At 37.1% G+C, this 25,619-nt stretch overlaps 1 long non-coding RNA gene across 4 annotated transcripts; it reads left to right on the forward strand.

Moving 5' to 3' along the window:
- Positions 1-1,857: 1,857 nt before the first annotated feature.
- LOC104570296 (uncharacterized) lies at positions 1,858-25,051 on the forward strand. Of its 4 annotated transcripts, none has more exons than XR_015913230.1 (5): positions 1,858-1,917; positions 3,169-3,227; positions 4,366-4,475; positions 4,590-4,671; positions 25,022-25,051. It is a non-coding gene; the product is annotated as an uncharacterized LOC104570296 (long non-coding RNA). The 4 variants fall into 4 exon arrangements; XR_015913231.1 differs by lacking the exon at positions 25,022-25,051 and adding an exon at positions 7,304-7,828; XR_015913229.1 differs by lacking the exon at positions 25,022-25,051 and having other exon boundaries at positions 4,249-4,475; positions 4,590-5,335.
- The last annotated feature ends 568 nt before the right edge of the window (positions 25,052-25,619 follow it).

Below are 25,619 nucleotides of genomic sequence, written 5' to 3' on the forward strand. Positions count from 1 at the left end.
TTGAAATCTGAGCCTCAAAGCTGAATCTTAAAAGCAGAGTGTTTGATTCTTTTTTTTTTGTACAGAGGAATGTAAAAGATGGAATAACTATATATGTACACACACACACAAAATACAGTTGCTGAGTGCTGATACCAGCTTCCTGATCGTTTAGATAAATAACGACTTAAAGTAATGGGGCAGAGAATGATCTGTAGTTCAGGAGATGGATCACAGTGACCAGAAGCGCACAGGACTCTGAGAGATGTCCCGGACCTTTTTTGGTTTACTTAGTAATCTGAGGGACTCAACTTTCTTTTTTCTTTAGTTACTGTATTTCAGAGTAAAGGAATAAAAGGGAGAGAACCTTTCTAGCAGCTTATGATTTCCACATTTCCTCCTATCTCTATGGTTGTTACCATAGCGATTGGAACAGTGGAGATTAACCCTCTCCCAGCTATTTACCAAATGGGGCTTGGAGGTACAAGTGTGTTTAAACATGGAGAAAAGATGGTGAAGCCATTATACGAATAACTTGGCTACATCCTGTGTTAAGAATTGCTTTAGTACTGTTATCAACCCCTGAACTAATTTAACCTTTGCTGGAGTTATTTACCATTTAGTGTATTAAAAACAAGATTGAAAATTTAAGCCAAAAAGAAGCATTGGATTTCAGGCAGAGTGCTTTGAGATATAACCCAGAGGTCATTTATTTTTAATGCAGATTCAACAGTCCCTTCCTTTTTTCCTTCTCAACTACTTTTTCTTTAGTTTCATTTTTGGGACCTGTTTCTTCAATTAAGTTAATGTTAAGTGCTTAATTATTTACATTCTGCTTCAGTAAACAGTTAAGCTCATGTGTAAAGCACAACACTTGCATGAGCACTGCCTCTGAAAGAAGACTGAATCCAAGTTAGTCCCTTGCATTTTGTGCTTGAGTTTGCCTAGCTGATAACCAAGAGTTGGATTCAGGCTAGAGCAAAAGGGTGAGTCAGCAAATAAGCAGAATGAGGAATTGGGGCTTGGATTTGACTGCATGCTTGACAGTACAGACATACTGAATGATTACAAGATGACTTGAATTTTTTAGTTTAAGCTTGTCTTCAGCTCTTTTGTTAAGCTGAATTTAAATTCTGTATATGCTTAAAGCTAAGCATGTGCTTAAAAGGCTTAACTTAAGGGTTAAACATATTTGGAATTGGTATATATATATATCTTTTTACTTCAGTAGAAGAAGAGATAGGCCAGTGTTGAACCATTTTGAGAATGCCATTTCAAATACTCTGCTAAGAAGATATATTTTTTTCTTTTATTCCATATCTTTTTCAGTTAAATCACTTTCACTTCCCTGACGCTTATCATGCACGTTGTTTCCTGCTAACCTTTCCTCTAATGTCCAGTTTTCTATTAACTTTTCCACACTATTACTGACTATTCTTTGTCTCTCTCTTTTTTTATGGGAGTTTTGGAGAGGTCATTATGCTTTTTCAGTCTTTTTCCTTCTTTCATCAGTTGCTGGAATTCAACAGCAAATAAACCCCTCTGATTTCAGCTATGCCTTTTCTGCCAGAGACACACAAATCAAAGTTTAATATTAGAGCAATAGAAAGGGGAAGACTAACACTGCAGGTGTAACTTACAAAAAAGGGAAACAGGATATACATACTATGAAAAATTATTCCCTAAATTAAAGTATCAGGATCCAGGCAGCAGTTTGAGGATTCTAAGGTGATTCTTTAATAAACATTGCTTTTATTAACAACAAAAAAAAAGGGGGGAGGAGGTGTCAAACTATACTGAATAGATTCATTAAGCTTTGTATCATGGTTCTGTTCTTGAAATATGTATCTCTGAACTTCTCTTAAAGCTTGGGAGATACAGCATTGGAATTGGAAGAGAAGCAGGGATCTGCATGAAGAACAGTCAACTGCAGTCTTGGTAAGGTGAAAAAAAAAGTGCATATAAGATTGTATTTCTCTTAAATTTTTACTGTGGTACATATTTATGGTTCTGTGCAGAGTGCATAACAGAGGCAGCTTTATTGAATCAGCTCCTACATTCTCCGGATTAAGTTATGTTATCACTATGTAAAAATCTATGTTATTCTATAGCTGAATTTGTGCTGTGACTCCTGAATGAAAAAAACTGACATAAAAATCATCAGTTATTTTTCACAGTGATTGTGCTACAGTGTTTTCACTCCCAGAAACAAAACAAGATATGAGGAGGCTGATAGCACAATCCTGTATAACTTTTGAATCCACTGGTTAATTTTAGCTGCACTGAGGGATGGAGGTTCCCAAAGACAAGTTCTGCAGTTTGAGTGAAACTTAACAGCTGCAGGTAGGAAGGGTCTCAAATTAGTGCCTGCAGGGTAGAAAAAGCTGCAACACAGACTCAGAAATTTTCTATTCTGTTCATCCTGTTAACTTGCCAGGCAGCATGTTTCATTGGTCCATCCTTGGTCAGGGCATGTGGATTTCAGATCTAGCACTGTAATGAGCTGCCTCTCAATCCTAATACTCAGAAGTTGGGGTATTGTGCAGGAATTTTGGGAAATTTGTTTAGAGGGGAAAGGAAAAGCAGCTGCGGTAGCGTCTGCTTTGGATTACTGCAGAAGTGTGTTTGAGGCACATACACCAGGTCGATAGATTTTGTTAGTCCTACTAGGAGTCAGGAAACAGCTTGTTTTTGGTAGGGTCTCCTACACTCGCAAACTACTTGGTAATCCTTCAGTTTTATGGTCGTCTCTGTACCGGAATTAGATACGCCCTTTTCTTGTCTGCATCAGAGAAGGGAACTGTTGCAGGCAGCTTTAGTGCTTCATTTCTTTGCTTGTTTGGGTGTCAGCAGCTGAGCCATTTGTTAGACTGTCAAATTTGTAAAACAGTTAAGCACTCCCAAGAAACCAGCTGTAGTTTGGACTCCAGCTTTAGGTTGCTGACCCACCCTACAACCTGCACTCCTGGAACTGTGCAGGAAGCATGCACTGTACTCCAGTTAACTCCATTTGTGAGGAAAGGTGAGGAGCTGGGCACAGAGGCAGAAAACAATATTAGAGTCTGGCTGCATAAAGTTACCATATTCCATTATATCTTGGGAAAATGCTAAATTTGTAGCTGCACAATCATGGACTCTAGGAAAACTGATTGTTCCGAGAGGTCTGATCTGTCTTTTCTTCTTGTGCAGTGAGAAATAGGCAGATTGCACGTGACAGAAGGACTGGCTCGTTCACTTCACAGGCTCAGGTAGGTCGTACTAAATTGACAGGTGTTTGTTTAATATTACTGTTTTTTCTGTGTCACCTTAGACAGGGGCTCAAGATCTCACATAAGGCTTTTATAAACAAAGTTCAGGTTTGATGGTGCTGTTATATTTCTGTAATGGTGTATGTATCTTAAAAGAATGAAGAAATGTCTTCTGCAGGATTTTAGGATCTAGTGGCTATTTTTATAGTTTTTATTGACAGTACCTCTTGCATAGTGCCACCAGTTAAATATGATTTCATGGAACCCATGGCTAGTCTCTTTTTGAATGGTTTATAATACATAAAACATTGTAAATGATGATACTTTTCATGCAAAAAAAATGTTTTTAAAAAGAGTAGTAAGGTTAAATTCTACATGTTAAGTGTTGTGTGAACAGCAAAGTACTAGTGTATACAGATTTAATGTTGTATTTTGTGCTTCCTGAATGTTGAATGTTCAATAAGAGCTTAAATTTAGCAAATACTTCATGATAGTTGACTTTCATAGTGTTTTTTTGTTGTTGTTGTTTAAAAAAAAAGCTGACACATTTAAATCTAAAATGACTGCTGCTTTATCATGTCTTGTCAAAAATCTATGATTTAGGTATGGTAGTCTGTGTGGTCAGATCCTTTCTCTCTTAAAGATGTCTTTAAATTCACATTCCCATGCACAGAAGTATGTGTTTTTGGACAGCCTTTAAGCAGTCTTAAACACTAAACAGCTAGTTAGTAGACCAAAGAAATTAGGATAATTAATTTATAGAAAATAATTAAAAATACATCTAAATTAATATTTAACATACATATCAGTAAAGGCTCCCATAATGTTCAGGCAGAACAAATAGAATTCCTAAGCAATTTTAATCCAACATTTTTGTAAAAAAAAAAAAAAAAAGGAATTAGAATGTCCTATAAAAATGTACAGAACTTCTTTATTATGTGGCAAATGCTACAATAAAACCAGGTATCAGAAGGTTTTGCTGCACATTACTAATCTATTTTTTTCCCAATATTTTTTGCAGGTGTTTGAAGAGGCAGGTCCTGTTCTCACTGTTACTACTCCCACATAGGTGGACTCTGTAACTGATCATGTGTGGGTAGGGCCCTATTGAAATTAAGGAGATTCTGCCATTGTACAGGGTTCTGTTTGTGAAAATTCAGTTGCAAGATCAGGACCCTACTGTGACTCCTTACTGTGCATACTGTCAGTGTATCATTGATTGTGCTGGAACCTGCCTTATGGGATAATGTAAGTCCTGCTTTTCCTCCAAATGTAATTCAGACATGAAATAATCCTAAAACATTTCCATTTAGAAAATTATTATCATTTACATGCATTCTTTTAATTATGTTTTCTTGGCAGTACCAAATAATATATTCCTCAAAACTTCTTAATGGCACTGAGGCTTTGTGGATAGTTGGTCACATGATGAGAAAATTCAGCTGTAAGTACACTGAAATGATTGAATTTTTCAATAGTTAGTCTTTTCTGATACTCACGTACTGCTAAGGATAAAAAAGATGAACTGAGAGGTTTGACTTATATGTGACTTCAGTTCTTTCTAGAAAATATATGCAATATCCCCAATAGGAATTTCGTTATTGTCAATTAATTTACCATGTGAACTTGAAGTCCAGCAGTACTGCTGTTAGACAGGAAATTTAAAATTGTTTGCCTTACTTGTTTTCAAAAATACCATGCCTCTGATTTGCTCTTCACTTCTACCCATAACCTTTTCAAAATGTATAGATCTATAAAAAAAAACTGTTTATACTACCAGTATTTGTGTAGGTATTGCAAACAGGTTGACTAACATTATTGTCTTCTGCTGAGTGGAATATTGAAAAGTTAATAAATGTGTGCTTATGTTTGTGTCAGTGTAACTTGGCTAAATTAAACTAAACTAATCTGGCATTTTGAGTGAATTTGATCATGCATGTGGATTAACTGTATTCATTTTTATAAGAAACTATGTATCTTATTGTACCAAAGTACTTTGTGCTTAATTGATAATAATTACCTATATCACACGCCAGTAGATTTACCCAAAATAACTATAAATATCCATACTTGGATTAAGGAGGAAGTTCTTTTCCTGTAACTATGGGTACAGTCATTGCTATGATTCCTATTTTTATATCCAAATGAGCAAAGCTACGTGTAGGTGTTTTCCCTGCATAACTAAAGTGATATTATAAACTCTGTGGCCTTTTTTTTTTTTTTTTTTTTGGTGATTCTGTATTTCCTTTCTGGTATTCAGATACAAAGGGATCTCAGTATTTGAAAGGTGGAAGAACTGGACATGATGTTGAATTTGTGAATTTTTGCATGTAAGAGCAATTAGAAATTCTTTCCCACAGAGCAGGGATGCAGATAATAAGATTAGAGAAGACAGGGTTTTTTTTTTGTTTGTTTGTTTGACAGTGAAGAAAAATTAAGACCAACAAAGAAAGCAGGCGAGAGATTCTTGTTAAAAAGGAAAATGGATGACAGAAGTATTTCTGAAAGGAGAACTGAATGCTTAGCTACTGGCATTTCTCAATGCATTGAGTATATGATAGATTTAAGTTACACATCTCTTTTGTTTAAAGCTTTCAGTAAAGTTTTTTTTTTCTCTAAGATTGTATTATATTAGTGATGAGCATTTGGGCTTTGAAAAATAGTTAATGACAAGCTGTGAACTCTCTGTATCAATGAAGCATTCAATGCGACAGTTGAAACTTAAGAACAGAGGATAGTGGGTTATCTGTAGTAAACTATTACTAATGCTAAATAGAAGCCAGAATTTCTTGTTCAAATACATAACTTAATGATTTTGAAATGTATCATTTTGAATGGTGCTAAAAACACAATTTCATTATTTTCCTTACAGAATGAGAATTTTGAAAGTTCTGGTTTAAAAAGTTAACAGTGCCCTTTCTGAGATTTTTTTCTATAAAATGAAATGGAGATTTGAGAACTTTGGATGTTTCATTCTACAAAATCCTTAACATTTCTTTACCGAAGAAATCTTAATCAGCATATTTTCTGTTTAAATTGTTTAAAGTACCTATTTTAAAGAACTGAAAGTAGAAAAACATTGAGAAAGCAGATACCAAGAAAAGTAGTTGATGCTGGTGGAAGTTAGGGAGTCGGCATTTGCTCCATGGGCACCATTAAGCAGGCTTGGGAATAGTTCAGGAGCTGGAGATACCAGACTGCAGCAACAGAGAGTAAGTTTCCTATAGTGGTAAATGGCGACGATAGCTCTGGTTCTGTACGCTAAGAATAAGAAGCAAAGGAATGTGCCTGAGCATTCAGCAAGTTAGTCATTGTAAGTTTAAGCTGTAAATTCTTTTTCTCTGCTGTTGTTTGTGCTTGGCTTGTATCACCACTGTCCTGTCTTCAAGCTGGATGTAGCATGGTTTATTTTTGTTTATGCTGGATGAGGCACCCATCATAACAAATGTCATGAACATTGTTTTTCTTCAGTCCTTGAAAGTCAAAACGTGGTAGTATAGGTAGTAATAAGTTAGTGCTAACTGTAACATGAAAGAATTTTCTGGTTGCACAGCATTTATAGGAAAAACAATATTTTATGTGTCACTTCATATACCTCCTCCCAGTCTCTTTTCCACTCCTAAGCAAATGTAATGCATGAAAGCTTTCTTCAGTAGTGTCCTTGGTTCTTCACTTCCAGTTAAGCTATTGGTTCTTTGTTGGTACTTTTTTCAAATTTAGTTTGAAGTCCTCATAAAGCTTCCCTGCATCCTCTGTAAACGACACCATTGTGCTGTTGTTTTGTTTTAAGTCATCAAATCTAGGCTAAATCTGAGTTTTGAAAATCTTTTTTTTCCCAACCCCTCTAAGGATTTCCTCTTTCCTCTCGGTCGGACAATTATATTTCTCATCTAGGTTTTCTGTGGATCATATTTCTATTAGAAAATCTTTTTCTTTTGCCTTGATGAATGCAGTCTTGCCATGTTCAGTATCTATTCAAAGTGCTACTGTAAATTTCCAACTTACTCATTTGGCTGTTTCAACCCCGTCCTCCAATTTAAAGCAATAAAGATAAGCTATCTGTCTTTGTTTTCAAGGCCCATCAAGACTACTTCTACCTGATATCTCTTCAGTATCAAGAGGTTGACACTGATTTTCATCAACATGTGATGCCAGCTTCCATCACTCAGTCGTTAAATTTTCAGACAACACTGGATACTTTCTCTTCAGCTGCCTCTCATGCATTGGTTGACTTCTTCATAAACAGAACTGCTCACTATCTTCCTTTAAAATCTTCTTAATGTGTTATGTACTGTGAAGGTTAAAACAACCCAACTAGACAATAGGTATATTGCAAATACATTAATGCCAATGCTTGTCACAGTCGTACTGTGTCACTGCCTTTGTACTCTGCCATAATTTCTCTCTCGTCTCCTATGTGTAGAATTCAAGCACGTTGACGTTTTGTTCTATGTTTATTTGTGGCCCAGAGAAATGGTAACGGGTCCAGGGTGAGGCCTCATAAGATTCGTGGTAGTTTAAATAAATAATAATACTAATGTATATCCATTGGATACTGTAGGGTATTTGTTGGATTCTACTTTGCCTCATGTCATATCGTATTTCATGCAGAAAGAAGGTGCCACAAAAAGAGGCCTCACAAAAGGGAAGGCAGAGGTGAGCTGCAGCCAGCAGATAAAATGCTGACCCCAGAGGTCTTCTCAGCTGTCAGTCCCAAGTCAGTAGCTGTTGGCATTTTGCCCTGAAAGTCTCCTTCCCATAGCTTCTCCATAGCAATAAGAACAGACTCTCCTTCCTCATGAGAGAAGGAAGAACATGAATATTTCAAAGTTCTCCAGTGTGTGCAAAAGGAAAAAGGACTTTCTATACTTTTTCAGTGTTCATGTGTTTCTTAGTGCATTCCCTTCCTGACAGCATCTCTTGCTACTGAAATCTTGAATGACCACAAGCTGTTGTTGCAGCATCCTGTTGGTCACCCTTTTTACAAATGCCATCTGGTTCTCTGTTGAGAAGGCACGTATACTAATTCTGATTTGGTATCTAGGTACATTCTCATCTCATAGTGCTCAGCTTTCCTGGTGCCTTGGAGATAATGACTCTTCAAAAGAGTGGTAAGCATGAATTGCATCAGGGATTCCTCAGGTATGTTGCCTTCTTTCTGGAAGTAGCCCTTTTTTTTTTAAAAGCTGATATATTGGCATATAAGACAGTGAAGAGATGATGGTAGGGGCCATGCAAACAGATAGCACTATACATGCTAAAGATAACATAGTCAAATAAGTTGATTGTATCAACATGTACGACAGAATATAATTACAAATGGTTCTATACCTTTATAGTAGAAGTCTAGTAAGAGCTCTGAACTAGTTGATGGGATGGAGAGGGCAGCTGTGAAATGCTGCGGGAGACTAGAGAGGCTCTACAACCAGAAAGCTTGATCATAGTGTGAGTTCTCAGTTATCTATTTATAGGCTGGATAAATTTAGTGTTAGGCCATCATGCACAGACTGTATTTTTAGGTACCATAAAGAACTACTTTTTGAGCAAGTTAGCTTGAGAATCCACAAGAGAGGCAGCCATAGATTTAGTTCAGAGCAGTACATAAGATTTTGTTCAGGAAGTCACTATGGAAGAGCCTTTCAATAGGGGTATCTCAGAGCACGCTCAAATTTGTCATGCTTGTAGGAGAGAAAAAGACAAATGTCTCATTCCAATATTGCTTACCTTAAAAATAGGAATTGCATGGATATGAAGAAACAATTTAAGTGAAAGTTAAAAGGAATCAGTTAACAAGGTAAACTACTTTGGGGAAGCACAGAGAGTTGCTTTTTGATTCTAGCCCAATTAGACAAGAATCGTCTGGCGCAATTGAAGAGCAGAGCTAAGTTAGAAACAAATAGACATTGTTCAGAAAGTGAAATACAAACCAGCAAAACAACAAAATGCACAACTTTGGCAAGTTAAGTGTAGATCTGTTATCATGGGTGGTTGGAGTGGGAGGCCAACGTGTTATCAGGAGATGAAGAGAAAAAAAGATGATGAAGCCATATCAGGAAAAAGAAAAAAAGGAAGAATTCTTTGCACTAGCAAAGTTTATCCGAGGAAGGTTAGGGACATCCCCACACCAAAGCCATTATAAGGAATTAAGGAATGTCTCAAATCTGAAATGTCAATAAAAGACTTTTTTTGGTAAAAATGATGGAATAAGTATGAACAAATTGCAGGATAACATGTTGTTCAGTCAGTAATCCTAGGGGAATTCAGAAATGAAATTGCTGAACCAAGAACTGGGTCGTATAGTCTATCACTTAAATTAGCTTCGATAACAGAGGGATGGAAACCAGCAAATGTGACACCAGTCTTTAAAAGGGCTCTTGGGATCTTGGACTAACGAGTGTGGCTTCCATGACAGGCAAAATGATAGTGAATATGATAAAGGGTATAATTAATAGGACGTGCTCTAGGTGACCCTGCATGTTCAGGGGGTTGGACTAGATGACCCCTAGAGGTCCCTTCCAATCTTAAACATTCTATGATTCTATGAAATGGATAACTATAATACACAGCCATCATCTTGGCTTTTGTGCAGGGAAGTTTTGTCTTGGAGCTTCGTTATTTGAAAGAATCAAGATATATGCATAAGGTGATGTAAAAACCTTCAAAAAAAGGTTTCTCACCAAAGACTGCTACCACAATGAAGTATGGGTTACTGAAATTTTTTTTGTGGATCAGTTAATGATTATAGGACCAAGATTTGTACCAGCACTTTTGCTGGTCAACATATTTCTAAATATGTTGAAGTGTGGTCTGAAAAGGAGGAAAAACAGTGCAATGGTAAAGCTTTGGGATGATAAAAGCAAAGCAATAAGTCAAGTCAGACCTAATGCTGACTCTGAGGATTCCCAGAAGGATCTCCCAGCAGGAGCCCTGGCTGTCATCAAGGCCGGATACCCCTGAGCTGCAGTTGAGCAGGATCTTGCAGCAGAGAGGGAGAGGCTGCTGCATGACAGCAACCACTCACCCCTAAGCTGTGAACTCAGCAGCCTCCGAGCACTCCTGCTGCTCAGGAGGGCAGAAACTCATAGCTGTTCTTTCTAACTGCAGCGGGGCTGCGAGTCGGAGAGGTGCAGTTCCCTTCCGCGTGTCCCCGGCTCTCGCAGCCCTTACTGAGCCCAGAGGGCAGACTTTGATCCCAGAGCTCCTGCCTGCTCCTGTCGAGCTCATGGGTGGTAATCTTGCTGCTGGCAGGATACGTGGAAGTGTTTAGCAGGGGGACTATAGCTCCCTGCCTCTCAGAATAGAAGAACAAGGGGCCAAGTGGTCCCTGTTTTCTTTGGCTTCGATGCTCTTTAAGGTGGCAGCAGGCTGCTTGTTGCCAGTTGCGTGTGTGACAGTTTTGGGGCGGTCATTTTCCAAGCGCACAATATCGCGCTGTTCACAGGTCCTGAAAACTCCACTTGTCCTGGGCCAGCTGTGGCCAATATCCAGTCCTCAACCTTATATATTCTGCAGTTTCATAGCTTTTCTTCAAATAAATTTGTAGCCCTTGATGTTTGAAGATAAATTTTCGAACATGAATCAAATGTTGACTGGCTAGTTTTTCTAAATCTGCAGATTTTAAGTTTCTGCTTCTATTTGTTCTTTTGACAGAGAGATATTACGGATGGTTGGACTATTTTACTTTTGTTTAGAAACGTATGAGCAATGGAAAATACTTTGGAAAGCTAAAAGCAGTAGCAGAACCTAAAGTTAATCACAGGGGAGATCAGATAAAGTAGTAAAAAATGTTTTACACAGCAACCAGAAGGTCTGGGAGGAGGGATGGAGTAGGGGACATCATTACACCTTTGAAGCAGCTGCAGTGGTCTCATTCCCGAAATGCTGTCCACAACCCCCTGGTGGTGCACAAGACTAGGGGAAGCTGAGCAGCTGTGGGGCTAACCCGTGTTCGACAGTGTTCTAAGTAGTGTTTTCAATGATGAGTTCCATCATGTGGTGATTTGTGAAATAGGTTGAGGGCTGATAACGTTCTGTCGACCTGAGAAATTGGGAATGTCTCTCCTGGAGTGTATGTTGAGGAAGAGGAGCGCCCCTGCTCCCTGGGTTTCGGCCTCAGGTAGGCCATGTGCCTCTCCTCCAGCACGGAGCGACGGGGTGCCCAGAGGGGAGGCAGGAGGAGCAGCCGAGGGCTGTCAGTCCTTCTCTCCCGCTGCTGCTCCACTCTCTCAGAGCAGTAAGAGAACTGTCAGACTTTGTGGCATAGCCCTTTAATTCATTGCTGGTTGCCAGCCCTCCTTTTCATGTATTCTCATGACTAGTACATTGAGTTTTCTGAGCAGTATCAACTCTTGGATTCCCATCAAACAAAGACCAAAACTTCTCAACTCCACTAGCTGAAAATACATATCTGTTTTGTGGATGAGCAGGATGTTTGAGCCAGATGATCTCCAGAGGTCCCTTCCAACCTCAGACCATCTGGGAATGCATATCCAATTTCACATTGCCAGAAAAATAGATTTTAAAATTTTCTATCCTATTACCGCTAACATACGTAAGACTAACGAGTATTAACATGTCTTTCTATAATCTCTGTTTGCTACTTTAAAAAATCCCAGTTCTCTTTGACCAACCTCTCCTTAATTTACGTAAGCTCCCAGAATGGTAATTTTACATTATAAAGAATCTTCTTTGTCCTCATGTCAAGTCTATTCCATTTGTTTCTGCCATTTTTTTTTTCCAGTATTATAAGGTGTTTGTATTATCAGTGCTTTTAGTTGCCCTTAGTTACTCCCCCTTGCCCTCAGGATCATACAAGCACCACAGAAAGAAATCTGCGGAGATCTTGCTTTTTCCAACATATTTCACATCTTTATGTTAGGAATCACGATTTTGTTGAACTTTGAAGAATGTCAGATATAGACCTAATTCAAATTGTACGAATTTGTGTTTGTCCTGAAGAAGTCAGGCATATAAAGTTATGGGCATCTAAAATTGGTCTAGTGCATGTTATATAACTTAGATAAGATATTACAGAACAAAATACATTTATAGCAGCATTTTAAAATAAGTTAATTTGGCATGTTCTGGCCATTTTTGTTCCATATTTCTTACTTGTAAGTTTGGAAACATATATGGAAAAGAAGAGAATTTTGTGTACATGCTGTTACACTATCTAGCTAAAAAATCTCCTGCAAACTTCTATGATTTTGAATCTGTCTTTCAGGTTTTTTAGATGTGCACATTCAGTTGATTTGTCTTACATACTCAGGATTAAGCTAGTAGGTGAATGGGAAGTCAGGAAGGAATCTTGTCCTTGTTTCAGAAAAGCAGGAGAGAGCATGTTCCTGTGTGCCATGGAGGTCATTTCCCAGTGTCGCGTGCGAGTGACCAGAGGGGTGTGAGGATACGGAAGCCGAATGGGGATCCCTGTATGTGAATGAAGAATTTGGGAAGGGGGGCAGAACAGAGTTTCGATGGGAGTCAGAGATGTCATGGTTGGATAAATGTGTTTGGCTCAGTGGGAAGTCACTTCACCTTAGATCTAGCTCACTCCACACTTTCCCTGCTAATCCCTCCCAGGTGCCTGGGAGCCCCAGCTTCTTGCCCGATTCCAAAACGTTTATTTCCCTTTTCCAAATAGGAACTCTGCTTTCCTGCTTACTTAGGGAACAATTATATGCAAACATAAAAGGTCCCACAGATCCCTCTCATCTTCCCTTCTGTTCTTTCTTCGGCTTCCTACCTATGGGATTTTGCACTGCAGATGTGGACAGGTAAGAAATTAGGTGCTGTAGGAGGCATATGATAAATCCCCTCCTCCCCCCAGCATTTATTTTTCATCTCCTTCAAGGGAAAGGAGGAGACGTGCCCTCAAATTTGAAAACTGATGAATAAGGATGATGAATAAGGAATTTGATGAATCGTTTTGTTCTTTTGCCCCTCTTCATGTAGCAGTCATTAGAATGTGATGATTTGTTTTCCACATGATGAAGTATGATATTTTTTGATAATGTTTATTTTACTGAACAGCAGAAAAAATGTGCTTTTAGGTTCTAATCCCTTAATGATTTGCAATCTCTCATGATTTATGACCTTCCTAAAAATTTCCAGTGCATGACTGCACTTCTTGGTGATAAGTTGAAGCCTATTGACAAGATGTTTCCTTTTTTTACTGTTTTGCAGACCCCTTGTAAGTTTTTCAAGAAGTCCAAAGTGTCTGCAGAAAGATTGAAAACTACTGTTTTAGGGGATCCCCCTAAGCATAATTCTTTTTAACACAGATCTTTTAATAAGTCTTAAGTTTTTATATAACTTTTTTTCTTTGCCTTATATGTGATTGTATCCTTATGTCCAAGACTAAACTGAGCTAGGTAAAAAAATGTTTTCTTTAAATGTTTCAAATTCAGGAATAAATTAATATGTCTTTCAGAACCTGACAATACAAATAACTAAGGTAGGAAGATCACTTTTAATAATATAGCATACTTTTATTAAGTTAGTTTTTTCCTAGGGTATACGTTTTGGTGAAAAACTGTTTTACTGTTTCCTGGATGTATTTTTATGGTGGATGTAGAGCTTACTCTTCAAGTGAATCACTATTAGTCTTAAAAAATAACTACTCTTGTTGCCTGTTACATGTAATTATAACTGCAAAGGCTGCGGAGTTCACAGTTATCCAGAGGTAGCAACTTGGATTTTATTTGCACTATCCTCTGCACCGATAACTGTTACACTGAGTTGTCTTTTTATTATCATGTCATTGAAACAGTGTGTGTCAATTCTGTCTGTGAAACAGCCTTTGAAGTAATAGCTGTTACATCACTTTTAAAAAGCGACCTTGTAAAGATGGGTTTTATGATCAGAAGAGCAAGAGTCTAAAAATTTGTGTTGGGGATACAAGTAATAAAAGTTGCTTATGAATTGGTAGAGGATAAAAACATTTACATTTTTTACAATATCCTGGTCTTAACCTTAGGTACTTTTTATTTCTTTCTAAATATCTCATCATAAGCTGGGCATGAGCCAATGGAATCAATAGCATTTTTTATTTAGTGCTCAGTCATGTTGTGCTTTATGCAAAGACTGAGACTTTAGCTCTCTGACTAACTGCTGTGTTGTCCTTTACTGTAGTGCATTTTTATTTTAGTGTCATTATCTCCAAGGAAAACTTTAAAATGACTTTCAGAGAAAACTCCATCATAAAAATGCATTATCCTTCCAAAAGGAAGACTGCCCCAGTCATCTGTGGTCCTAAGTTACTTCTTTAAAAATACTATTGGGAGTCAGAGCTATTTACTTATATTTATTTCTGCTGTTAAAGCTAGTCACTAACATTTGGGGTAGGGTAACACTTGACAGTGGCAAAAAATTGAATGCAAAACCTAATTGTAATAATTCTGAAATTGGCCTCCATTCTCAGGTGCTTGTGAATGTCCATGTGGTATTTAGGGCCCTGCAGTATAGCAAAAGTGTATTTAACTAATTACTTTCTGTACTCTGTGTGGTGAGGTATACGTGATTTTCTAGGTTTATCTTGTCTTCAGTTTGCCAGAACTTAATTGGAAAATAAATCTGAATGAGAAGCTCTACTAAAAATATAAAGCCTGGCTATTAATTAATCATCGTTCAGCTGGACTAGGCAAAGTCAGTTCATAAGCAAGTGTAGCTGAAGAACAACAGGTTACTTACGTTTGCCTTTCATTAGCGGTTGGGCATCAGTGTACGGATTTCATAAACTGTAATAAAATAAAATTAATTAGGAAATTGGCAGAAAAGGGCTTAATGCAGTAATTTGTTTAATCGTGTGTTTGGTTTGTGTGTGATTGCTGTTATATTTATGATATTATAGAGATAGGTAGATGCTTAGGGGAAAGTATGTACCCTTTTAAATTGAGCAATAAGGTAGTGTTTTTATAGGCACTACATCTGAACATCTGGAGTTACCATGCAAAAAAAATACATTTTAAGTACATAAATAGGGGCATCTTACATTCACTTGGTAGTGTGCAGAAAACACCCTAATTATCCACCTGAGCAATGTCCTGGTGTTCCTGAGCCCTCACCTCATGCACAGGCGAGCAGCGTCCCCAGGAAAACTGCTGCTGACAGACAGGTGACAGAAAGAGTGAAAACAGCTGGAGAACCCTTATGATGCCACTTCACAAAGCAGAGCTAACAGCTACTTTTTGGAAGGTAGAACAGCTCTGTATTAGCTTGTGCTGATAGAGGTACTTAGTAGAGACACATAAGAATCAGGCTGTAAATTACTGTGCGATAGGTTTTCCTTCCCTGAGCAGTGTCTGCTTCATTGCAAAAAAGCCCCCGGGCAGCAGGCTCTAAGGACACTCAGCGAAGATGAGAAGACTGTCCTAGCTGTGCTCTGTATGTTAATTCTAAAAGGAAAGTGAAATTAAAGCAGATATATAACCGTTAGAAGCTCTGTATAAAGCAACTTTGTGCTGTATTTTGTAATTAGTCCATACCGTTACATTGCCTTGCATTAGTGTTCTGCTATTTTATGTTCAATGGATCTGTAGCTCTTCAGGCTGTATATATTCTTCAGAGCAAAATCACATTTCAAAGGGGCTGATACATGAAATCAGAATTCAAACTGACCGTTCTGTAATTGACCATTCCATCTTGTTTCCATGTAATGTGCAGTGTCAGGATGACTGTATTCTGACATAGTCATTAAAAACAAAGTGTACACAAGACCATTGCATGCCTGGCTCTGCAATGAGGAATGGATTGAACAGTCCCAGGTTTATGTTTCTCAGATGTTCTGTACTAACAGGAAAGTGTGCACTTTGGTGTAGCTTGCCAGCTCCCCAGAGCAGTGCCCAGGAGAAAAGCTCCCTTTTCCATCCTCTTTTGGAAGCTCTGATGCTCTGGTGCTGCAGTTGCACAGTAAAGGTGGTGTTGGGTTTGTGTCTGGTGAAGGTGGTGTAAGGAGGCTGTTACTGCAGCCGTGCTCTGTGCTAGAGCTTCCTGCATCCAGGCTGGGCGACACCTCAGCTTGAAAATTGTCCCTTCACCCATGACTCCTGCATGTAATTACTGTTCTTTTAAAATAACCAACACAATACTCATGACTGTTTGTAGACAGGGGTTTTCAACATTTTTCTCATAACAATATATGCTATGTTTAGTAATAAATTGTTGAAGTGTCAGCAAAGGCCATTTTAAGTATTGGGTAAATAGGATCTCTCTTGAATCAGAGCTTAATGCGTGGAATATGTAAAATTTTAGTGATATCAAGCTGAGATTTTACTTGCAGTGAATATGTGTAGGGTGTCAGTAGTGCATAACTATTTTTAATAGAAGAGAGATGTGTCTGAGTTCTGAATCAGGCTTCTTTATTCATTCTACTCAGTATAGTAGAAAGAGATAATGCTCAGCAATAACAAAATATTGTGCAGCACAAACCACTGCATTTTCTGTGCAGTTGAAAGACATTAAATTTCCTTTGTTCAGAGTAAAGGAAGTTGAAAATATGCTGTTTCTCAAAATGTTTTAATCCAAACATTTTTCATGTGCAAATAAATCCAGTTTAAAGATATGCTGCTGGGTTCACAAATACCTCGTGCGCTCCAAGAAATTAATTACATTTCAGACTGTGATTCAGAGACTGTGATTCAGACCTTAGCATGGGATGAATCGCCCTCTGGAGGTGCCCATTTCATTCCAGGGAGTGCACAGGGAGCCTGCCTTGTGTTGACTAGCTCAAACTGCAAGTTAAGTGAGTAAAATCTCACTTTAAGAGATGAGTAACAGAAAATTTCAAGCTGTAGTAGGGTTTATCTGTAAGGCCTAATTCATTTAGTTAAGAATGGCATCTTTTTCTTTATTTATTGGTGTCTTTCTTGTAGCATTATAAAATGAACAAGTACTATTGTTACTGTCTCTATTTCTTGTATATTTTCTATTTTTTCTTGTCCTTTCCATCTTGCTATCTTTCTCTGCTCTTTTGTTTTTCCTGACTTTTCTTTAGCTGTTGTCTCTCCTGAAGCTTTTCATCTGCTACCTCCCACCCCCACTGAGAATATTGTCCTCGCTTCTGAGGTGGAAAACTGCTGGCCCTTTGCATTGATGCTGATAGCAGAATTTTCTGCGGGAGGTATCACTGTAGTGAAAAGATAGAAGAGGAATACGGCACTCCTAGGAATTTTCTGTGTTTTTGTATGGTCAAGAGGTTTTGTTCTGCCTTAATGTAAAGTGAACTGCTTGTCCTACTCAGCTTGTGATTTAAAGATGTTCACAGAAATGTAAAATCAAATGTGAATATTACAAAATCCTTATTAAAGTCATTTCAGTTGAAGAAAATATAGTGTTAGTCTTTATTTTAAAAAGAGGCTTGAGACGTACATGGCTCACTTGGAAAAAGTGGGGTGGCTGTTAAAAGGTGTGGGCTCATTAAAAGGTGAAATTATTTTCGTCTTTCCTACATTAATATTTTCTTGATGTGTACCAATGCTTAAAGATCTTTTATCTGCTTCTCTTAAGTGTTTTTCCATCTCTGTCTTCTCTCTCCTTTTTATTTACTTTCTTTTATTGACCCTTTCAGCACTATCTCTCTTGCTTCAAAAGTTATTCATTTTTCTCTCTCATGTATATATATACCTGTTGGTCTAAAATACTGCCTCAAGTATGTTCACATGTACTCATGAGTATATTTACTTCTCAACACTGGAGGGATCTGTTGTTTCTAGCATTTTCAGTAAGCCATATAAGAAACTTAACAATTCAGGGACAGCATTTTAAGCTGATCATGCCACATGTTTCTTTGTAATATCGAAGTACCTTGCTTTATGCATCCATAGCATAATAATTATGGATAGTAACAAACATCCTTGAAAAAATAAGCTTAGGAAACAAGGTTCACTACAGGAATGCTAACTTAAACAGATAATCTGAAAGCAGATACAACACCGCATTCATAAATGGTATGACAGAAGGTTTTAGATTTAATTTTCAAACGGATTAAAGAAAAATGATAGGTAAAGAATGCTTTGTATGGATAGGCATATAAGCAGCTAAAGTAAAAATAATAAGACAGCTAGAGTGTATCCTCCAGTAAGATGAATAAAATAGAAGATTTGCTGTAGCAGAAATCTATAATAGAAGTTAATATTTTCTGAGGGGTATATACCTATGCATTTTATTATCCATCCTAGATATTGTTTAGGCAGTCTGAATTCTACTCAGTAGTCTAAAAAGAATGTTAAATACAGGATTAGACGTAGGTAGTGAAGTTCAGAACTTCTCTGTTTAGATACGTTAAATATATGATGTGTTAAACAACGATACTTTAATCTCTTCTGACACTGACTATAATGATTTAACAGTAACTTATTAGAGACTGATTGGGGAATGGCTGAGAGCATCATTTGTGGTGCCCACAGGTTTTAGTCAGTGTAGTTATAAGCGGGGTTTTGCATAAGTTTGAGCCCACCAGAAAAGCTCCTTCTTTCTCAGTTTCATTTTGGGAGCATGGAGCTGGTATTGCACACAAGAAATAGAAAGCAGAGCAACTTTGGGCTCTTTGAAGCAATTTTCTTTATATTATGATTTTTTTCCTTTGTGCAGTAGTAGCAGCAACTTTTTATTATTATTATTATTAGAATGAATCAGTGGCAAGTAATTTTATCATAAAAAATGAATCATATGGAAATTATCCATAGAAAGAAAGAGGAGTGTTAAAAACGATGTAAAACCTGTTTATTAGGATTTGCTGAGCTATATCCTTAAATGGTATAAATCGGCATGCGTAAAGTTGTCACCACTACTTACTGAAGATTTGTCCTTTTTATTAACTGGGTTTTGACATAAAGAATCCTGAATACTCACTCAGTGGATACTTGTATTGATTTTACAGTAAGGTACTTATGAAATAAGGTCTTATTCATTAGGAGAAATAATGGACATCATTGCCATATTGTTGTTAAAAGGAAACACTTCAAACTGACTTGAATCAGCACGGAAATATCAACTGGTTTTGCGAGTAACGATTTCATGTGCTAAGTTATAAAATTATTACTCTTGGTTAATAGTAAAATTAATCTAAAAATAATTTTAAAAAACAGTCGTAGCTTGAAAACATAATGATTTTTACACCAAAGTTTATACATTTTCAGTTTGCTATTTTTGGGTGGTTATGTCTCAGTTAAAATAACTAGTTAAGATGTCTGTGTTTTTAATAGATGAATAGTGAGGAAAGCATAGCTGGAAATCCTAACAAAACAGGAAGGATTTTTCAATGAATGGATGAATATAACCACTTGTAAGAGAAGAAGCTGAATGAATATTTTTACATTGAGATGTGAAAACATACGTCATCTAGAAAGTCCTGCAGGAAAAAATCATGCAAAATTAGATCTTTCTGTTCCCAAACACAATTTACATATGTGTGGTCCTGGGTGGTGCGGTGCAACTACAAGTTCTGTGAGATGTTCTTTGATCACATTACAAACAAAGCTGGTTAAGCCATAAATAGAATATAACTGTCTGCTTCTATATAAGGAAGATAAGGTGAGGGAAGCATAGTTTATAAAACAACCCCGATGTATGCAGATCCTGGCGTTCACGTGGCTGGCAGAGGCCATCAATCCACAAAATAAAAGGGAAGATGCAAAATCCACCAAGAAGATTGTGATGAAGGTTGGTTTCATCTGACTTTCTCTCGGATTACAAGGAGGGATTCTGCTGGGTATATGAAAATGTGTGTTTAAAAAAATTGTAGAAGAGGAATTTGAATTGCGTGCAAGAAATACATTTCAAAATAGGCTACAGGAAGATATTTCTATATAGTACTTAAAGAGGTAATGCAGGCCTAGATCTGATAGTGACCAGAAAAAGAAAAAAACATCAATAAATCTAAAATGAAGACCTTATAATTGTACAATAATTATCATCTATCAAAGAGTAATAGCAAGCAGCTAGTTGGACAATAACACTGAAATAAAAGCAAGAATCCCTTAAAATTAAATGCTTGGTAAAGTTAAATAAAAAGAAATAGATCAGGAGCTGAAAGGAATAAAGGAACTGGATACGGGAACTTCAAGCTTTTCATCATGCAAAGGTAAAGGAAGCAAATAGAAGACTTTGGACCATATGATGCTAACTGAGAAAGCGTAATTAACACCTTTGTTAATATACTTTTGTTGATATAATCTGAAAGATATGGAACTTTTAAAGAAGAAACACAAGAAAAAAAAATAATTTCCTAAGCTGTTCACTTCTCTCTGTGTTTCCAGTAGAGTAACACTGACTGAAAGGAAAACTGATACCTCTCCCTATAAATCATGTCATTTATCAGAAAAGAGAGTTGAAGAGGCAATAAACAAAAGAGGTCATTAAAAATACAGGAAATCATCTGAACCTAGTAACGGCCGGGTCCTGTCAGGTAGCACCAAGGAGGCAGCGTCCCTGCTCATCAGCCGGGGCACTGCACTCACGGGCACCCTAACACCCTCCCTCTCAGGTGCCAATCGCCCTCATCCTTGGCACAGATTTGGAAGTAGGAGCATAAGAAGAGGCGCCTGCTCTCTACCAGTTTTCAGATGTATTTATTTTCATAGAGAACAAGAAGGGCTGTTTTGCAGCCGTGACTTCATAGCGCTTTTCCAAGGAAAAACACCCTACAGAGGATGCTAACAGTTAAACATCAGGGATTATCACTGGTGGTAGCACTGAGGTCTCGGCCCTCTTTGTATCGTTAGCGCAGATGCAACCTTAGGAACTACGTCCAGTTGGCAATATTTACAGCCAGACTAGCCTGCTCTAAATTAAAACTGCAATGCCATGAAAACCAGCGATCCAAAAGTTTGGACTACCCTTTCCTGAGCGCAAACGGCAGTGAAAGTAGTAAAGTGGATCTAGTGCATGAGTTTTATCTCAGAGAAATCTAAAAATAAGCCAGAATAACAAATCAGAGGAGAAAAATACAAGGTAAAACAGTAGCTATCTGATTGGGAAGCATTTTAAGTGGAAACTTAAAAGCCTATCAGGCGAGTGAATATTCTCAAAATAAGCAAGGTTACAATAAAGAAGTTAGTATAAAAATGTTTGAGTAAACACATTTAATTTAATTAAAAAGCAATTGGATTCTGCCTTTGTGGACCTCCTTGTAGGATAGAGGTCTGAAATACATTTGCTTATGGTGTTTTATTTTGAGACTTTTGAGAAGGAGCTGACTTCAGTATAAAATAGCGATCTCATGCTGTATATTATGGCATAAGTATTTTACTGAATATTTATACAAATTTCAAGAAGGGATATGCAATAATATCTTGGGATTAATATAATCTCTGTATTACTTGGACAATTTTCCAGTATGTGATGTAATAATTACTAGGTTCCAGGTCATATTTTGACCTAGTGAGGTCACTGTTTATTTTCATTATCCCTTCTAATTTTACAGGTTGTAGAAAACTATGTTGAGGCTACAGGGCTGGAGGAAATAAAATTACATGAACAGACTACTTTAAAACTTAGAATTAACTGATTAGGTTTGAAGAAGAAAAAAAAAATCAGAGAAAAAATCATTCCCCAAACTTTTGGAAGTCGGACAGTATTAGAACACGGTATTTTAGCACAGGGTTGAATATTATGTTTTAAATTACTCAAACATAAAGAGAGGAAATAAATTGTTCAGATACACGCTTTATGCAGATTTTGAAAGGGGTTCCTCTGGTAGAGCACTGAGGGTATGTGCTTTCTGTGCTGCTTTGCAGAATCAATCCTTGAAATATCATTTTAATGAAATACAGTCTTTAGATATGAGGATGCCATTGGGTTTATGAGGAAAAAAGCTGTTGCTATTTTTGTATGTGTGTTAGACTAAGTTACATTTTAAAAGTGTATAAAATTAAGGAGTTAATAAGTGACTAGAGCTGTTATATCTAGTGCTAACCATATGTAAAATGCTCGAGGCATTTTGGTAAGACAAGTCAGATATAGGTAATTTAAAAAATACACAAAAACCAAAAGCAGGGAAGGACTTTCTTAAAAAGCTATTAGATTTGCTAAATGTATCTAATCTACAAACAAAGTGATTGAGGGTGCTTAAAGATATTCAATAGATATAGCACAGAAATGAAAAAAAGAAAATGGTCAAATTTTTAGAATGCTAGAAATGAAAACAACCAGAAGTTGAGAAGGAGAATTGGGAAGTAGTTATATGGAAGCAAATCTTAAAAAGAAACAATTCTTCATGGAACATTGGGAAGCGAAGAGATGATCGTAATAGCCACCCAGCAATAAATTCGCTTACAGGTTAAGTAACATGATGTATTTGGAGAAGTCATCCCGCAGAAATGCAGACAGCTTCTCTGGAGGAACTAACCAGCCTTTTCTGGCTTCACTGTGTTGCCATCAACCATATGTGCAACACAGTGGGGAGCCGTGCTGGGAAGAATCAATTCTACAACATGAATGTGTGATTCTTGACTTGCTTTGGCTTCAAGAGTTCTCTTCTTACAAATAATAGTATAAAATATGTTAGGAGAAAAAAGAGACTATAAATGAAAACATGTAAGAAAATTAGAGAAAAATAAGGCAGATTTCTCAGAAAAAGACTACATATCTAGTTGAAAATATCTTCTTTCTAATAATGCTGTACTTGTGATCTGGAAAAACAAAAGCATTACATAAAATTCTAATGCTGTAATCCCCTTGAGTGTACTTCAAAAAAATGGCAAGAAACTAAAAATAATTTTGAATTTGTCCACTTCTCTCTAAATACATTCTATATTCTAAACCTGATGGCTGAATTATTGGAACTGATAGTTGCTCTTTTTAAGGAAAAAGCAGGCATTTTAAGACACCTATGAAAAAAGAATCTGAAAGTGGCATGGCGGATAATGTGGGCACAAATGTCTGCTAGAGAAGGAGTCTTCAGCTGCTTTTCTCTTCCTGGGAGTCACATCACTCCTGCTTAAATAATCCCTTGGTGGGGCGAACCTCTCTGCAAAGTTTCCCAAGGAAATGTGGGGTCATTTTGGGGAGCTATGGGAAGCCAGGTTGGAGATACAGCTAGGAGGAGGTGACAGCAGCCAAAAATTGCAGAAGGCTTTTCCTGAGATAAGGAAAAGGCAGCTCAGCAAGCAAGGCAGAAGGAGCAGAAGGACCTGGGAGCCATTGAGCCAAGCTACTCATTGAGCTGACTGAGATCACGCCTCGGTCTCACAGGATTTGCATGTTTTGTAGATGCACAGATTAGCTATCTTACAAAAAGCAACTCGTAATTTTCAGGAATTCATTATGAAACTAGCTTATGAATAAAGTATATGAATATTAAAAAGCAAAACCAAACTCTAGAAACCACTTCTTAGAAAAACTTTCATATGTGACTGGTATAGCTGCATGGTCTGTGCAAGTGAAGTAGAGCAAAGCAGAAAATCTGGGCTACGTGTCATAAACCAGTGCCCAGCTCACCACTATATATTTCTTTTTTCCCCCTGGGATAAACTGTCTTTGGTTAAAGAAAAAGAAAAGAAAGAAAAAAAAGGGGAAAAAAAAGTACTTAAAAAAGAAACTTCTCTACAGGCAGGCATCTGGAAATAAATGTGAAGAGAGACAGCCACGGCAGCGTTTAAAGCACTTCTTTGATCTGTTATTATCTTACATCCTTTGTTTTACTTTTCTCGGTGCAGAATATTTCTGCCTTTTTCAGACAAAACTCATATTGAAAACAATGCAGAATGTGACATGCTTTCACCACAAACTAACAACTGTGTAATCAGCAGAAAGGGACACCATAATGTAGTTGAATTAGCAACATTTTTACCTTCTTATGTATTTTGAATCAATAAAGTCAAATACAGGCTTTGAGTCAAATCTTCCTTCTTTTTTAGCTTGATTTTCTAAAAAAAATGGATTCATGCAATCATATTGCCTACCAGACCCTCCATGTAGCTGCCTATTTATTAAGGATATTGGAATTCTTGTTAAACCTGAAAATAAAAGTTGCAGTGTTGCTAAATAAAGGAAAAAAAAATCTCTTTTAACCAATACTTGGAAGAAAAGGAAAAAAGTGACAAGAGAAACAGTAAAGTACATTTCAAGAATTAAATGTCATTACTGATCTCCAAGACAGTTACTGAAGAAGTCAACAGATGCATTTTGTTTCAAGGCTTTGCAGCGTCTACTGCTGCACAGGATCACAAAATCCCAAATAATATTCTCTATTTTTAGAGATGAAGCAAAGTTAAAGAACAGTCATGCAAAAGGACCAGATTAAAAGTCATTGAATAAAAATTGCCTGCATTTCAATGTTAAAATCAGGAAAAGGGCAGTGATTCTGATATCCAGGTAAAGGTGAATCCACAGGAGAGTGTGTGAGTGAAAAGGCTTTTGGAAAGCAAGATTTAGAATGCCCATTTTCAAAGAGTTGGATTTGTTTAGTCTGGAGAGGAGAATATTGGGGGAAAAGAAATAATAGCTAGTAATAAATAAGAGTTAAATGCTGGAACCAGGCTATCCCAGGTTGGTGGAGAATCTCCTCATGGGCAGTTATGAACAGATTAGAGAAAGAGTTTCTGCCATCACCGTGGTATTGTGTCTCTCCTAACTCCGTTTGCTATGCTGAACACAGCAAATAAACTGGAATTTAAGGAAGAAATTTGAAAATTAAATTCTGGAATGTGGAGATGAAAGTGGGTAGTCTGAACACATGATAAATCATCAGAAAATGCAGACTTTTTGGTCTGTGGATTTATCCTTGCATTTTGTATGCCTTTATATGTATTCATCGATTTCAGTTTTGAAGTTCATGATCATGTAATTTTTATTTACAGATCGTAAACAAGGACCAAGCATTTTACCTGCTCATGCAAGCACTACCAACCAGATGAGAAGCTGGTTTCATCGTTGTCAATACACTGATTCCTTGGCTTCTAATTCTGCTAGCACATGCTCTGCAGGTATGTTTGGCTTTGTTGATATTATGGGGAAATTTGCTGCATTCAGAACACATGTAGTTTCTATTAAGTATCATATAGATAACTGGAGTTGATTATTTGACAGAGAATCTGAAAAAAGCCAGTGATTCCTAAATAAAAACAGAACTTTGATGATCAAGTTTGCTTTCTATGGTTAGGAGTAACAGCCTATTTTTACTGTGATAAGGAAATTCTGTTAGCAATAAGACACCTAAGTGTATTATCTGTACTGTGTTAATAGAAGCCTTAAGCCTTTTAAGTGAAATTGGTTAGTGATATTAAAAGTGTCATTTATATTTGTACTCCATATCTCAGGATACTTTATTTTCCTGCACTCAAAACCAATATTAAAAATTACGTATGGTTCACGTTAGTAGCATCCATGGTCTTGATTTTAATGAGAATCATTCATATATATACTTTTGTTGAACCATACAATATGTGACATAAAAGA

This window comes from Tinamus guttatus, unplaced genomic scaffold (genome assembly GCF_059628265.1).
Source record: "Tinamus guttatus ecotype Peru unplaced genomic scaffold, ASM5962826v1 Tinamus_guttatus_pri_ptg000150l, whole genome shotgun sequence".
NCBI lineage: Eukaryota > Metazoa > Chordata > Aves > Tinamiformes > Tinamidae > Tinamus > Tinamus guttatus.